The 16,788-nt window shown below is 37.3% G+C and overlaps 1 protein-coding gene across 1 annotated transcript in view; it reads right to left on the bottom strand.

Annotated features, from left to right (window-relative positions):
- LOC145979594 (adenylate cyclase type 10-like) overlaps positions 1 to 16,788 on the bottom strand; it is a 160,570-nt gene that overhangs the window by 68,037 nt on the left and 75,745 nt on the right. The gene's annotated exons all lie outside the window — the stretch shown is intronic.

Raw genomic sequence — 16,788 nt, 5'->3', positions numbered from 1 at the left:
GTGAACGTATGTAATTTCTCAGACATGCCGGTCAAAAGGTTAAACACTTTGCAATTTTCTTTAGCAAGAGTGCAGCAAAGGCCGACCACGCTTGCTATGCATGAATGGCTGAGAGATGTAGTGAAATTGGGCGTTGCGGATGTTTTGAGTATTGAAGTAGACTTCGTAAAACACCAAGTGTTTGTTAAAGTAAGTTCCGAGCAAATCTGCAAGGAAGTAATAGCACGTAGTACGGGAACCTTCGTATTCTCAGACGACATGGGAGAATATGAAATTCCAGTCCACAGAGCAGACAAACCTGTTACTACCGTTCGTATTCATCTAGTTCCCATGGAATTATCAGAAAGTGTTATAACAACTTCAATGTCTAAATATGGAATAGTACAAACAGTACGAGATGAAGTGTATTCTACTACCCTCCCCTATCCAGTAAGAACAGGCAGGAAGATAGTCCGTATCATTCTACAAAAACCGGTGCCTTCTTATATTATGATAAATGACGAGCGTTATTGGACTACGTATGAAGGGCAACCCAAACTCTGTTTTCGATGTGAAGCGCAGCATCACTTACAGCATGAGTGCCAGCATAGGGTGGCAAGATCGACACGTACTACAGGATATGAAGCAGCCGTGGAAAATACACTCCCCAGTTCTTCCCACCCTCATACGGCACCAACTGTTCAAGACCAGAATACCAGAACCATTTTACCAGTACCGGCATATCGACAGGCCACTCCAGATGACCACAAGGAACAACAGGAGCATATGGTAGTCTCTGAAGACAACGAACCAGTACTACAATTCCAAAAAACCCTCAGTTAAATCCGCAAGAAGATAATGCAAGTGATGGTAACAAGGAAAGTGTGCACGAAAGTGCAAGTGAAAGTGTAAGTGGGAATGAATCTAATAGTTCCAACTTCTCTATTCGAAATTCCGAATCAAAACTCCCAAATCCCTACAAGTTCGATGTTCGCAGATGCAGAATTTCCAGAACCTACCCTCAAAAAACCCCGCTCACGATCCGCCAGGAAAGCGAGGGAAACTGCTACAGACCATATGACATTACGTCCGAAGGAACAAAAAAAGGATGACGGGGTAAGTACAAGGCCAAGAGTGAATATCCTATTCAACCGACCCCATTTTTAGGGGAAGAAGAAAAAAGTTTAGAACTAAAAGGGTCAGGGACAGACAAACCAAGTGATACAGTAATGCGTTCCGTTCTTGATTCATGTAGTGACGACGAGATATGAGTGATTCTGCCCAGCGTCAAAAGTGAAACAATTGCAAAGCGTAAAGTATTAACAATTAATGTATTGCTTAAATAAGATCCTCACATCCATAATGTACACATTCACATTAGCAACGATTAACCTTATATTATAAAGTCAGAACAAACTATTGGCGTTAAATGATTTTTTGACACAGTCAGATATTGATATAACCATCCTACAAGAGGTAGGCATTGACAATTTTTCATGTCTCGCTAGGTACAATGTTCATAATAATTTCACCGCCACATATCAAGGCACAGCAATAGCGGTGCATCAAATAATTGATTTGCATAATGTTACCCTCCACCCATCAGGAAGACTAATAGTGCAGAATTAGGATCTTTGTTTTTATGCAATGTATATGCGCCTTCAGGAAGTCACAATAAGCATGAACGAGAACATTTTTTTTTCTACAATCCAAAATCCAGAATTAACATCACATACATTAAATGCGTTAGTGGCAGGTGACTTCAATTCCGTCCTAGATAGGCAAGATCAACAACTTGGTTATAATTTTTCAAGGGCACTCTTTGAATTAACAAAAGGATTACAGTTACAAGATGTATGGAGTTGTAAACATAGACACCAACCAGGATTTACACATTTTACAGCTCAAAGTTCTTCACGCCTTGACCGATTTTATATTGCGAAGGGGTATAATAAAAAATTACATAGTGTAAGTGTGTTTCCCGTCTGCTTCAGTGATCATAATGCCTTAATTCTAAAAATAAAATTGGAACAAAACAAATCATGTATGGGCAGAGGATACTGGATGCTAAATTGTTCAGTATTGGCGGATAAAAATTATGAACAGCTAATCAAAGACACTTGGCTAGAGCTAGTTAGGCGTAGATCACCCATTAAGACCCCAACAGAATGGTGGGAATTCATTGTAAAACCAAAATTTCGTTATATTAGTAAAATGTATAGTATAGAAAAAAGTAGAGATCTTAAGAACATGTATAATTTTTATTATGCTGTGTTACACGATTTACAAAGACTAGCATTACAGGGTAATGGAAATATGCCTTACATTAACGAGATGAAATCAAAATTACTTTCTATACACCGAAAAACGAGAATCATTGTAAAAATTAAAAGCAAAATGTTACCCCTGGATAATGATGAAGAGGCAAATTTATATCATATTTTACAAGAACATAGACAAGTAAAAAGTCACCTAATAACAGAGATAACAGATGACACAGGAGAGATTACAACTAATACCAGATTAATTCAGAGTACATTTTTAAAATATTATTTAAAATTAATGGGTCAAGCTCATACTCCCTTAGAATCCGATTGAGACTTTACGAATCAGGTAACAGAAAGATTAACTGAAGAAGAACAAAAGGAAATTAGTAAACCCTTTACGAACACCGAAGTAAGAAATGCAGTTTTCAAAGCGGCCAGAAATAAATCAACGGCAGAGGATGGCCTGCCCTCAGAATTTTATCAAACCTTTTGGAACCTCTTTGGGGATGCTTTTACGCAATGGGTCAATGATGTATTACAGAGTGGGAAATTAGGGTCCTCAAGTCGAACAGGAATAGTGTTTTTTTGTTCCAAAAAAAAAACGAAACCCAAAGTGGTTACTGACTACCGCCCGATTACAATTCTAAATAGCGATATTAAGATTATTAGCAGATGCATCAACATCCGCCTAATTCCTTACATGAATAAATTAATAGGGGACACACAATATGCATGTAATCCTTAAAGAACAATTCATCATTTATTACAAAATATGCGTGATGTAATTATTACAACACAAAATCAGCAAGCTAACAAAGCAATTTGATCAGTGGATTTCTCACAGGCTTATGACAGAGTAGGTCATAAATATACGTACAGTGTTTTAAAGGCTTTAGGTTTCGGAGATACCTTAATGAAATGGATACACATTTTGTATGGAAACACTCAGTTAAAACGTAAAATTAATGGGGGGTCTTACAAAACAATTTCAAATGAAACGAGGTGTATTACAAGGAAGTCCCCTTAGTAGTGCATTATATGTATTAAAACTGGTCCCCTTATTTAACAGATTAAAAGAAAGGATAGAAGGCATTTCTGTTATGTCAAAAACTATTCAAGTCAGTAGTTATATGGATGACATTACGATATTGTTAAATAGCGAAAGGGACTTGGAGAATGCACAAAATATCTTGAAATATTTCGAAAATGTATCGGGTGCAAAGCTAAATTTAAACAAAACGTTTTTGTTACCCTTGAGAGTCAACAATTTGTTAAGTAATAACACTAGTGTACGTGTAGCACAGAAAGTGAAAATACTAGGTATACATTTTTATACAAATATTAGAGACACTATTGAACATAATAGTCGGTTAGTGACCGAAAAAGTGATATATACTTTACGTGCAAATCAACTCCGGTATCTTTGTTTGAAATCGCGAGTGAGATACGTAAACATCTACGCTTTATCGAAGCCTTGGTATCTATCCAAGTTATTGATCTTGTCAGCGAAGCAAAAAGCTAGGGTGAAGCAACAGGTTGTCAAATTTCTCTGGCATGACTCGGTGTTCCGTGTGGCCATGAGCGAGCTATATCTCCCGGAAAAGAGGGGAGGTATGAATTTAAAGAGCGTGGGGATACAATCCAGAGCTTTATTTATTCAAAGCGGTCTTTCAGCGATATATTCTCCAATTGACTCCACCACGCAACAAATAATAATTGCACTGCTAAAAGATGTACCACTAACAGCACCAATGGATATAAAAATTATCCCAAGAGAACTAATGTTTTATACCGATATTGCTATTCATACATTTTATAGAACCGTGCAAAATACTTATGACAGTCCTTCTGTCACACAGATTTACAGAGAGCAACTTAATGTAAATATAACAAATGTTCCAATTGAAAGAGAAAATCCAAAATGTAATTGGAAGCAAATCTGGAATAATGTAACGGCGACACATCTAACGAACAAGGCATTATCTATATGGTACAAAGTGATCCAACAAGTAATTGTAACGGCAGATAGATGTCATAAATATGACTTCAGCAATTCACAAAATTGTTATAATTGTCATGTTCTAGATTCGATCACCCATAAGATAACAGAATGTAAGAAAGCAGCCACAGCTTGGTCAAAATTAAGAACAATGCTGAGTAGAATTTATCGTACTTCACCAAACCAAGTATCAGCAAAATACATTATCTTGCCAGAGTTTCATTTGTTTCCAAGTACAAAGCAAAAATCTGTTCAGTGGTTAATAGCACATTACCTAATGTTTTTATTTCCTGTGCGAAAAAATTATAATTACTTGGATTTTGGACTAACTCTAAAACAAGAATATGAAAAAATGTCTCAAGATTATAGAAAATTACATTATGCCAACTTTTTAAATGTATGTTTGAATAACATAACTGTAAGAATTGTAAAGATTTACTGTAATTGTTTGATCTAAAATGAAAAAAAGAGTGGTTAGCACATCGCGCTACGACGCTAGAGGACCCGGGTTTGCATCCTGACCTGATGAGTGTCCATTCATCAATTTCATCATATCATCCCTCATTCCCATCTTCGCAAATTAGCCAAATCACATCACACACACATCATTATTCCACCAATCAATCACCAAATAACCTAGTTGAAATCTTAACTTAATCTTATTTATTTGTGCCTTACAGCGTAGCATATTGCTAGGCCTATCTTTTGTTTTCTTTTTATTCTTGTAACAAATTGTAATTAGTACAACGTGAACAGCTAACAATCAGTGACGGCGCCAGCCTGAAATAAGTGGGGGGGGGCTACAGATTTCGGAGTCAAATTCTCGGGGAGTTAAGTATACTGAATAAAAGGTATTTACTTAATACTTTACTATGGTATAATTTTACCGGTGACATATTTTACAGTCAGAACCAAAGATAAATCACTGAGATAAATCATATAGAAAATAACTTTTAGGCACGAATCTTTTATATCAAATAAAATGCAACAATTATATTGTTTTCTTTTCCTAAGCCATTATTTAATGGAAAAATATCACAGACTTACTATTCATATGAACCGAACACTACAAGATACGCCATAAAACTACACTCACTATACAGTCCACTTAGGAGGTGCCACTCTCAAGAGAAAAATATTTTCACTACAAATTCAATTCCAAAGGACACAAATACATTGGCATAAAAGTAATGAATATAATTGCAACTCTTGCACTGGGCATTTTGATAAGAGAATGTAACTGCTGAAGATTATAATATTATTTCAGAATATATTATGAATAAATAGTGATCAGAATTGGATCAGTAGTTTTAGATGAGCTTCAAAGATTGATTCTCTTGCACAGAATCAAATTCGGTCACTAGGACGGTACTGGAGAAATTATTTTTCTAGCCTCACAAATGATAATTAATTAACATGTAGGACAAGGACTGCGAGCAAAAAAATTGCCCAAGCTGATTTTTGCACTGTATTGATTACTTGATGGATTTGTATTAAAGTCCACCATGTACACAGTGGTGTAGTGGTAACGCCGTAGCCTTGTAATCAAGGTGTCCCAGGTAGAGGCACATAGTGGTCCAGTCCCAATTAGCCTATCTGTGCATAAAAGTGGACTTAAAACGAAACTAAAACAAGCTAATCTGGACGAGAGCTTCTAGTGAAATGTTACATCCGCCGAGGATATCAAGGCAGCAGTATCGCTAGACTATCAGTCTGGGGGCTCAATTTTAATCTTCCACTTCTTAGCATTTAAGAATTAGTTTGTGTACTCTTTGAGTCTTTAACATCGTATTTCTTCCTCTCGAATATTTTCAGCGATAAAGATAGATATAACAATGGACCCAATGAATGAATCGATAACACTCATGCAATCATCGTTACTCGAATGAGGAACTAAGAAACAGAAAAGACACAAAGCTCTTCTTTAGATTTTGAACGTCGTCCTACTTATAAAAATTCATTTGTTACGCCTGTTAGACCTATTTCGAAATACAGTGAATCGATTTATAGAGGCTAATAATTGTACACATTTAGCTGCATATGTCAACAATCAAAGAACAATCCCACAGCCACTGAATGCTAGCCCCCCTGTAGCGCCGTCCCTGCTAACAAAGCCTCCACCACGTAACGCAGCTTACATCACGTAATGCAATGTTACTTCTGCGTTTGGGATCGAACCAAGACCTTTAGCTTGAGTTGGGCAGTGTAGTTATTTATGATTCATCTTTCAGATGGTTATCACTCGTTTGGCCTAAATGTGATAAATGCAAGAGGTTACTTTAAAGGAATGGCGATAGAAATTAACTTAAGTAAGATTTGGGTTTTTGTACTCTCCATGACTGAACAGATACGGATTGTTTTAGAAAAGGATATTACTTGCCTTACAAATAGATGACGATTATTCACACACTTGTCCTCTCAAATGTCTCTTGTCTGACCTCCATGTCAGACATCAATCTCATCGCACACCATTGTCCAATATAATCGTTCTCCACTCGCTTCTCTCTCACAACCCGCAGTCCTTACTCTCTCTCGTATTCTCCCCAACTGATCTCACTCCCTGTCAATTCCAACACTCCAAGCCTCCTCGTCTCCCAAGCCAATAACCTCACGTTTGCCTCATTGCTTATTCCGCATTCCTATCTCTGTTTCCTACTATGCTAAGAATGACATAAGACTTGTCATTTCTATCCAATACCTTGGGTACGATACGGTATGCTGGTGCAGAAGTTGTCAACAGCTTGTTGTGAGTTTTCTTTTAATTTTTAAACATCTTATTCGGTCAAATAAAGTGCACTAACATGGTGATGGATAATTTGCACGGTATCATGGATCCCAGTATTCGGTTGTTATTACAGAAGCTCACGTTTATCCTTGTGAAAGAAGGTGCGCTTGACGGCAAGAGATGTGCAAGGACTCGATATTTGTTCATCAGAAGGCACCGTCTCTGGTTGGCTAGAATAAATCGTGCCAACATTACAATGGAGTTACCCTACCAAGCGGTGTCCATTCACAGCGCAGAACGGTAATTTTGACAAAATCCTGTTTCCCTGCTGACTGCTTGTTGCCCAAAGAGGAAGGGGGAATTGGTGGGTCTTATTGGCTATTTTACCTTCGTAAGTAAACGCGGCAAGAGAGAGGTCACTGCCATAAAGGTGGTCCCGCGCCGGTTATAAGGGGGGCGGGACTGTAGTGAACAAAGCAAACATCACGTTCGGGTTAAAAGGTAAATTTTATGAAGAATATAGAAATTGCCGGAAATTTGAAGTTGTCGAACTTCTGTTTCTGTTATATTTACACGCCTGCATTAGTGTTTTATGTCTATTGTATATAATGAATATATACAATAAATAAGAATTGTTGCGGTATGGAGCAGTGGTAGCGTCGTCGACTTGTAATCAAGGGGTCCCGGGTTCGATACCTGGTGGAGGCACATAGTGGTCCGTGTAGGTCCAGTCCCGATTAGCCTTTCTGTGCATAAAGTGGACTTAAAACACCAAATCAATCAATCAATCAATGTTGCGGTAAACCAGGTAAAATTTTCAGAATACGCCACTGACTTACACTAGGTTAATCATGACGAGGGAACTGATTTATATGTAGTGAAAATGTTCTAAATATGTAAATACATATTTATTTATTTTCACCAAAATATGGAGTTATATATGGACTTAAAATTGCAAAAAATTACCTTTTTAATAACATAAGACACTACACGAGTTACATAAAATACAGTACGCTTTACATGGACATTAATTGTAAAACAACACAAAATATGTTTTCATTTTCTGTTTCCGAAACAATGAATAACAAAATTTTGTTGTAAGTGAAGGAACATGAATTTCCCTTCTGTTGTCTCGTTAGATGGATTTATATTGACTAATACTGTGTTCAATATCGCTAGAAGTGTTGGGAGTGTATTTCAAATTTGTCAGTTTTTCGTAAGAAATTCACCAAACTCTTTCGGAAAGAGAGGGACATGTTTCACGAAATGTTCTGAAATATGGAAATAACATGTAAAAAATAACTAAAATACAGGGTGTTTAAAAAAGAATCACGCGATTTCAAAAGACTATATATTTTTTTAATTATCAAACCAGGAACATGGAACTGCTTTTATAATACACAACTATACATACATTTTTACGTAAAACATGTTCATAAGTGCTCATTGTGACCCCCTTTGGACGCTCGACATGTAAAATATGAGCCAAAACCTAATATATGTAAAAATATGGAAACCAAAATTACATTTTTCCAGTCTACTTGCATGATGCGCAAAGATAATACAAAATATAACTTATTTCAGCTTCATACATAAATATGTAAATCCGTTCCCTGATCATGACCATGAGGATTAAGCGTAAAGAAATATCTATGTTTACCCAGGTTCCGAATTTTCTACATTAGCTTTTGACATTTCTTACCAACTTTGAGAATTGTTTAATGCTGCTTATGTTACTAGGGACGTTCAATATATAAGTTTCCCTGTGCTATAAAATATTGTATAAAGCTTGCCTTTAAAAAGAAGCACATGGTTGACAAGCGCCATCCTTCGTCTACAAGGAACAACAATCGATTCGTTATCAGACGTGAAGGCGCATGCGCTCAAGGGCGAAAAGTAAATGCTTGTTCGGAAAACGCGGGCTCGCTTCATAAGGAGTTCAGAAGCATGGATGCTAAGGGCGTTCTGCTTATGGACTTTTTGTAACGAGGAAGAACAGTTAATGCTGACCGTTATTATCAAACATTGGATAAACTGGAAAACGCAATTCGACATAAGCGACCAGGTCTCCTGAGTAGTTGTATTTACAATAGGATGAGCGCACTTATAGCGTAGAAAAGAAGAGGTTATTTGATTGAACAATCCGATTTGCCTACACTTAAAACAATGCCAAGAGGGGCTTATACCCCAATTCTTCAAGTGTGATATGCTCTTAATTTTAAGAATTCTGAATTCTAGTGTAGAAAAAGAAGAAGCCTCAACAGCCCGATTTGCCTATACTTAAAACAATGCCAAGAGGGGCTTATACCCCAATTCTTCAAGTGTGATATGCTCTTAATTTTAAGAATTCTGAATTCTAGTGTAGAAAAAGAAGAAGCCTCAACAGCCCGATTTGCCTACACTTAAAACAATGCCAAGTTCCCATAAGATTTTATTGTTTACAGTGTGTTTTTCTGTCAAAATCCCAGGAATCTTGAATTCTAGTGTAGAAATGGTGAGCCCCCCTCAGATTGATTCCGCCATGTGTACAAAGGCTGAATCTCTCAGTTTGTTGTCTATAAGCTTGTCAAAAATATGCCCCCTTGACATTGTATTGGCTATACTTGAAATTAAGCGAAAAATATTTATATTTTCATGCAAGCAAAACTTCCCGATCAATACAATAGGACAAGAGCGGGCATGCATAATTAATTGCTTGCATGTTCTTTCTAATCTTTTGATCAGTCCCATGTCCTGGCCAGCAATAAATCATGCACGCCTGGGAGATTATATCTGCTGGCATGCAAGACATATAATCTACACTGTGCTCTTTCATCTTTCAGAGAAAATTGCCATGCCAGCAGATATAATCTCCAATTTACTGGAAGAGCACAGTGTAGATTATATGTCTTGCATGCCCGAGCCAATTCAAGTTTTGCCTTCTTCTGATAATATATACCGAGAGAGAATTACAAGAATATTCATTGCATATTTCAAAGTCCCACTGCAATAGGCAGAAGTGCTGTAGACATAGTTCCATGGCTTATATGTTTTATAATAAAAAGGCCCCCAGGTTTCAAACCTGGTAGAGTGTGTGTGGGGCCTCCCTGACGGCAAAATGTTGGTATTATTGCCTTGTAATTAAGAGGCTTCTGTGTTTGAGTCGGCCCTCTAGAATTGCTCTGTGACTCTCTCATTTCTTACATCATAAACATATGATTTTTCACCTATAAGAATAACACTACATATGGTGTCATCGGGGAGTGTATTGTGGAATTCACAGATAATTTTAATGTTTGTCCTGTCATTAACCACAACTTGTTTCCTTTTTGAAGTGTTGATGACAAACATGGGCCACTGTGCTTTGAATTCATCTGGTGTGTAATACATGTCAGTATTGCCAGTAGTGACTCTTTTGTATGATGAAAATGCCTCATATAATTTAAGAAAATCATCCTTGGACATGTCTAAATTATAATTTTCTCTAGGAAATACCTCATTTCTGCCATTTTTAAGATATATGTTCTTGATGTTGCAGTTATCAAATTTACTAATTTTTTTCCTGATTATTGTGTCTTCCAGTCTGAAACAGTACCACCACAAAATCCGGCATGTCATATTGTATACTGGAGAATGAATTTGTAGCATCAAACTCATAATAGGTACCAGATGCAGGCTTCTGTACACATTGATATGTATAAAATTGTAAAGGAATTTGTGGATTTTTTTAGAATATCTGCTTTGTATTTAAGAGCATAACTGGCCTCATATTCAACAACCGGGATTCTTAGCTCCATAGTCTGAATAATGCATTTGCCTGCATCTGGTAGAGTATTAGGCAGAGCTTCCCCTGTAGAGTTTAATGTACTGTACCTCATCAAAGCATTATTATCATTGGCAGCTCTTCTAAATGTGATTCTTAAACCACCCTTCCACATAATATCTTTGTAATCTGAGAAGAATCCTGGCAACAGGCGCATGGGGAACAGCACTGTGTGGCTCTTGGATAATATTTTATCACCAGCCTCAAATCCACCTATTTTGTAGTAAGAAGCCTCGGTTTTGGATAATTTTAGTGTGGCCAAAGCTGTGGAGGTAATGCCGGGATAATCTACTCTGTTTATAACAACACCATGCTTTCTGATCTCAATTTCAGAGAACAGATGCAGCACAAAATTGTCCACCAATCTTATATTTGAATTTGCCGGATAATCTGTACCATCGAGTTTTACAACATCAAATTTGATGTATAGATCTGCTCTGTGGGGGTGTATAAAGCCATCCCCTACATCAAGATCAACCTCAATCTCTGTGTTGGGTTGATTTAAATTTGCAAATGTCCTCCTGTTTGGGGGGAATGATTGTAGCTCATAACTCTCAATATTTTCCATTTTTATCTTGTATGTATTTTTATTTAAATATTAATTTCTATGATAGCAGTTGTTGTGGCTCCAGCAAAATCAACTAATTCTTCTTTTTCATTAGTGACCATCAACTCAATGTAATCTATTCTATTATGACACACAGGAAAATATAATGTTGGGGATGGATTGTAGATGATGGGCTCCATAAATTCAGAATTAGGTTTGAATGTTGCAATGATGCCGGTTTGTTTGTGAGTGCCTATGCCATTTGATTTGGTGATCATACCCTCGGCCACATTGCAGTGAATATTTAGAGTCTCTATGGCTAAGTATTTAGGTATATTAATAGCAGTGTGTTTGATGGCTGGTTCAAGTTTTGTGTTGTTCTCAAAGCCTAACAGCTCTCCTATAGTACCCAGATCCACTGTTTCTGTAGCAGATACAATCTCTACTCTGTGAGTGACAGAATTTTGAGTTAATACTATACCTCTGGGTAATTGAGCATTTAGAGTGGATAGATTATATTGCCCTAGAGTGATGACAATTTTTTGATCACCAACTGCAATTGTGTTGTTGTGGTGTGTAATATTAGGGATCAAGTACATGCCATAAAATGCTCTGAGAGCTATTGTTTTGGGATACACTATATCATCATGTAATTTGAGTTTCAATATTGAATTTTGGCTGGTGAGATGGAATACCCCCATGATGTTTCAGATACCACAGGGCTTTTTGAAAATTTTCAATTGATGGTTTATTTATTTGAGACATATATCTAAGAACAGATAAACACAAATGTCCACAATTAACATCTTTGAAATTTTGAACACGGGCATTATTGTAATAAAAATTAGTTGATTTTAGATATTTTACTAAATTTTCAGGTGGAACACCTCCAAATGAATCAAACACAAATGCCTCATCTTTTAAATATTTAAGATAACAGATCCAGTGAGTGCCCTGATTTTTGTACTTATCCAAATTAACAATGCCACACTCTTTGTTGAGTGGTTGCTCTGGCAAAGAATCAGACATGTACACACCTCTAAAATTTTTGATGCCCAGTGGCTTGATTAAAGCTTCAATATCTTGGTTTGTAAGCGGCTCTTGTTTTTTTAAACTTATTCATGGCTCTCTTAACACCTTTGCCTTGTTTCTCCATGGCCAGGTTATGGCGCCTCTGCTCATCTAATTCTGCCCTATTCTTCTTGGCATCTATTACTGTTTTTGCTATGGCGGCTGATCCCCCGGCCAAGCTCCCCACAGCACCAAGTGCTGCTAAGATGTCAGGGATAGTAAATATAAATCCCCCCACATGTGATTTTTTTCTTGATTGCTGTAATTTTTTTAATTGAGGGGTACTAAGTAACAATTTCATACCATGGCCCTTTGCAAGACAAGAGCTTTTTTCTTGCGCTGCTTTTTGGTTAAAAGGCTATCAATAGTTTTAAGAGATTTAAGACCTGCATAAGGTATCTGATACATAACACCCTTGGCCTTCATTGTAGGATTATTATACACATATTCACAACCCCCACCCCAATTTTTGTTTGGTGTTCATAGCTATGGTGGTTCCCAATGCTGCTATTCTCTCACTTAAAGAAGCATCTTTGCTTACAAATCTACCAAATGCAGCCTCTTCTAATTTCTTGTCTGCAACATGTCTCTTGTCAAGATCAGAATGTGTGTTGTATGCTATGTCATGGTCTCTACAAGCAGCATCTAGGGGATTAACACCAGGATCACCTCTGTTTAATCTATGGTCCAATTTTGTACCGGGACCACAATACTGATAGCCTGGAATGTGTAGTTCAAATGGCAGCTTGTTTATAATGTCATTAACCAGCCCCCGACCCTCAGAGATATTCCAAAATTTAGGTGGTAGAGTATTAATAATTTTTATAAGATATCCAATCCCCTTAGTGTCATTCACTATAAAATTAGACAATTTTGTGCTTATCATGTCCATAATTCCAACTTTTTCATTGTAAAAATTGTGGTTGCCAGCATTTTCCTCCCCAGCTATGACCAGCAACCTATCTACAAGTTTCCTGACATCATCAACCCAGACAAATTCTTTGGGCAGGGTGTTGTATTGTTTGATTCCACTGCCAGTCTTGATTTGTGACCATATGGGCTTGATTAAATTGTTGTATTTTGCTCCACTGCTAGACTTGACTCTTTTTTGTGTGGGATCATTGTTCTGATATAGAGCATCTGATTTTATTAATATTTCTTTGTAATACTCATAATCTTGATCTGTATAGCTGCCAGGTCTCTTCCTAGTCATCAGTTCCCACAATCCAGGTGTGCCGGGATACTTAACAAAAGCACCTTTTTCTCCAAGATGAGATTCTGAATATACAATCAGATCATCTCCCATAAATGTTACTCTGAAATTTCCAATTCTATGTATGATGCTACCATCACGCTCTGTGTCAGCATATAAGCCAAAGACCTCATCTTTGTTGTCTTTAGGTGTGCTTAAATATTTTTGAGCAAGAAGACCCAATTCAATAGGATCCAGACTAGCTTCAATTCTTCGAGGAGCAACAGGACTAGGTGTATGAATACTGGAAAGTGGGGTGAATGGATAATCTAATATGTTTCTTGCAGCTACAAGTACAAGCTCTGTGATCAAATTTTGATTTTGCTCTGTAACAGTTTTGATATTTTTACCTAATTCAACAATAGCATCAATAATAGGCTGTTCTGTGCGCTTGTGTTGCTCATAAAAACCTCGGTTCTCTGATTTCCATCCCTTAAATCTTTTTACAAGATAATCTCTTAATTTAAGATCATCAATGATTGGCCTTTTCATGGTTATTTATTTATGTTTCAATGTCTAGAAAATTGTTGATTTTATTTCTATATTTACCACTATCGGGTTTTCTTGTCATATCAATTGTGACAAACCCATAACTGTCCTGGTTCCAGCACTTACTGCAAATCTTGGAAAAATCATTGTAGCTCAAGTCCCCACCTACATATTCATCATGTATGTGTTTGAGGTTGGTATGATCTTGATGAAACACACATATAAAATTGCTGTTGTCTCGGATCAGCTGCTTGGGTATTTTTGAAAAAGTCTGTGCCAGGTAGAAGCAATCAATGTTTTTGTGCCGGCCCTGTGTAAAGAAATTTCTAACCTTGTTTTGATTATCCAGTATAATGTCATCAAATACAACAACAGAATTATCGAGACATTCATCAAGTGGCTTAACATCTGGTTGAAAAGTGGCTATATCCAGTCCATCATATAGCTTCATCAGCTGCTGATATTTTAATTGTTCCAAGCTCTTAGAGAAGACATACAAGTGCCTGTTTTTCCAGTCTAACCAGTTGGGTGCCAATAAAAAATTATCAATCATTAGTGTAGTTTTACCACAAGCAGATGGCCCAACAATAAGACACCTAATATTATCAGGCAGCAATTTTCCATTTTTCTTATTCTGCTGTTCAGGTTCTGGCAGCCTTTTTATAACATCCCAGGTGTTCATATTATCACTTTGTTTGCATCGATCCAGCTGTGTTCTGGGAGTCCTAGCCATTTGACAAGTAACTTGTTGCCTTTTCTGCGGATGATTTTTTCTATGAGATATGTGTCAGGCTGTTTAGTTTTGCTGAGCTCTTCTTCATAAAACCTGCCTTTGAGAATTTCTCCTCGGTGGTCTTTTATTATACAGGGTGGCGCACGATATGATCCACCATTTGTTTTTTATTTTTTTCATTTCTTAGATGAGGAATGACGTCAAGTGTGCCAACAGTAGTTGCAGTAGTCATTGGAAATATCGTGTGATGAAAACTGAAGTGTAGTGCATCCACCTGTCCCCAGGGGGCTAGAGTATGCAACATGGCGGACAAAGGAAGACTTACGACGGAACAGCGATCAGCAACTGTGCTATTTTTCGCCGAAACAAAGAGCATTGTGTGGACTCAGAGGCGCTTTCGTGCACATTTCCAAACTCGGTGGTCCCCCTCGAGTAAAACGGTACACAAACTGCATGAAAAGTTTCTAGTGGAATAAACAGTACTGGAATCAAAGCGTGATCGTCGTAAACCTGTGCGTTCGCCTGAGAATATTGAAGCCGTCCGCGTCGCTGTGCAGAAAAATCCTGGCAAATCGACCAGAAAAGCAGCAACACAACTTGGGATATCAAGACGTTCTGTTCAATGGATTCTTAAAAGTGATCTCCACATGTATCCGTACAAGATTACAGTGGTGCAAAAACTCACAAATGAACAGAAACAGAAGAGATTGACCTTCGCTAATTGGGCCGAGGGTAACAATGCAACACTGTACAGCGTGTGGTTTTCTGACGAGGCGCACTTCCATTTGGATGGTGTGGTTAACAAACAAAATGTGGGCTTTTGGCCAGCTGAGAATCCACGAGTGCTTCATGAAAAAGTTAGCAATGCACCGAAGGTTACGGTCTGGGCCGCTATCTCCGTAGGGTAATTGGAAATATTAGTGTTCGCTTGACTGAGGTTAAAAGTCAAAACGGTGGCCAGATTGAACATGTATTGCAGTAGTACGTTTTTCCAAAGTGTAACCTTTGTGTCATTTATGTTTCACTGAGAGATTCTTTATAATATAGTTTTTATTCAACAACAAAATGGTGGATCATTTCGTGCGCCACCCTGTATATGTGTTAAGGGTCCCAGGTTTAACTTGAACCACTGTAAATAATTCAGTGCTCCAGTTTCTTGTAAAGCCTCTTTTGAATAAGTGCTTATATTTGCTGATTCTTACTTGATCACCCACCCTGTATTTGGCTTTTCTTGTTGTTGGCTGGTATCTAGGATAATAAACAGTCCTGATCAATTTTTGCTCATCAGATGAAGTTACTTCAGAGGGTTTCATGTTGATTGTGGAATGGACAGAGTTGTTATATTTATGTAGAAGTTCTGGAAGAATATTAATCCATTTATAATTAGCTTGAAGTGTAAATTGTTTATACATAAGATTTTTTAGGGTTTTGTTGAATCTCTCTACAATTGAGGCCTTGAGATCACTGTAACTCGAGTAATGTTGTATTGCCTGGCTTTTAATAAATTGTTGGAACACTGAATTATAAAATTCTTTGCCATTATCTGTTTGCAAATAGCGCGGTGATCTTCCACTCTGATTGATGATTGTCCTGAAGGCTTCTGTAACACATTTTCCAGTCTTGCCATCTCAATCAAGTCGCTCTGCCATAAATCATCTATGCCTTTTGTGACTACTGGCAGTCTCTTATAATTATGTCTGGCTTGTCTGTGTAATTCATCAACAATAATTTGTCTAGACATAATATGTAAACAAGAATATTGCAACTATAGGGTGTTCAGCAGCTGATACTACAGGATTTTCTAAATATAATTTGTCCCCTATTTGTATTTTAAATTCCAGAGAGCCATCATCTTCAGCATAGGCTGTTTCTAATGTATTGGGATCTGTAAAATCCTCTAATTCTACACGGGTGATTTTTGCTT

The sequence above is a fragment of the Lepisma saccharinum genome, chromosome 26 (assembly GCF_977018435.1).
Source record: "Lepisma saccharinum chromosome 26, izLepSacc3.1, whole genome shotgun sequence".
NCBI lineage: Eukaryota > Metazoa > Arthropoda > Insecta > Zygentoma > Lepismatidae > Lepisma > Lepisma saccharinum.
The sequence above is the reverse complement of the archived record's forward strand: the minus strand, read 5'-3'. Positions and strand labels throughout refer to the sequence as shown.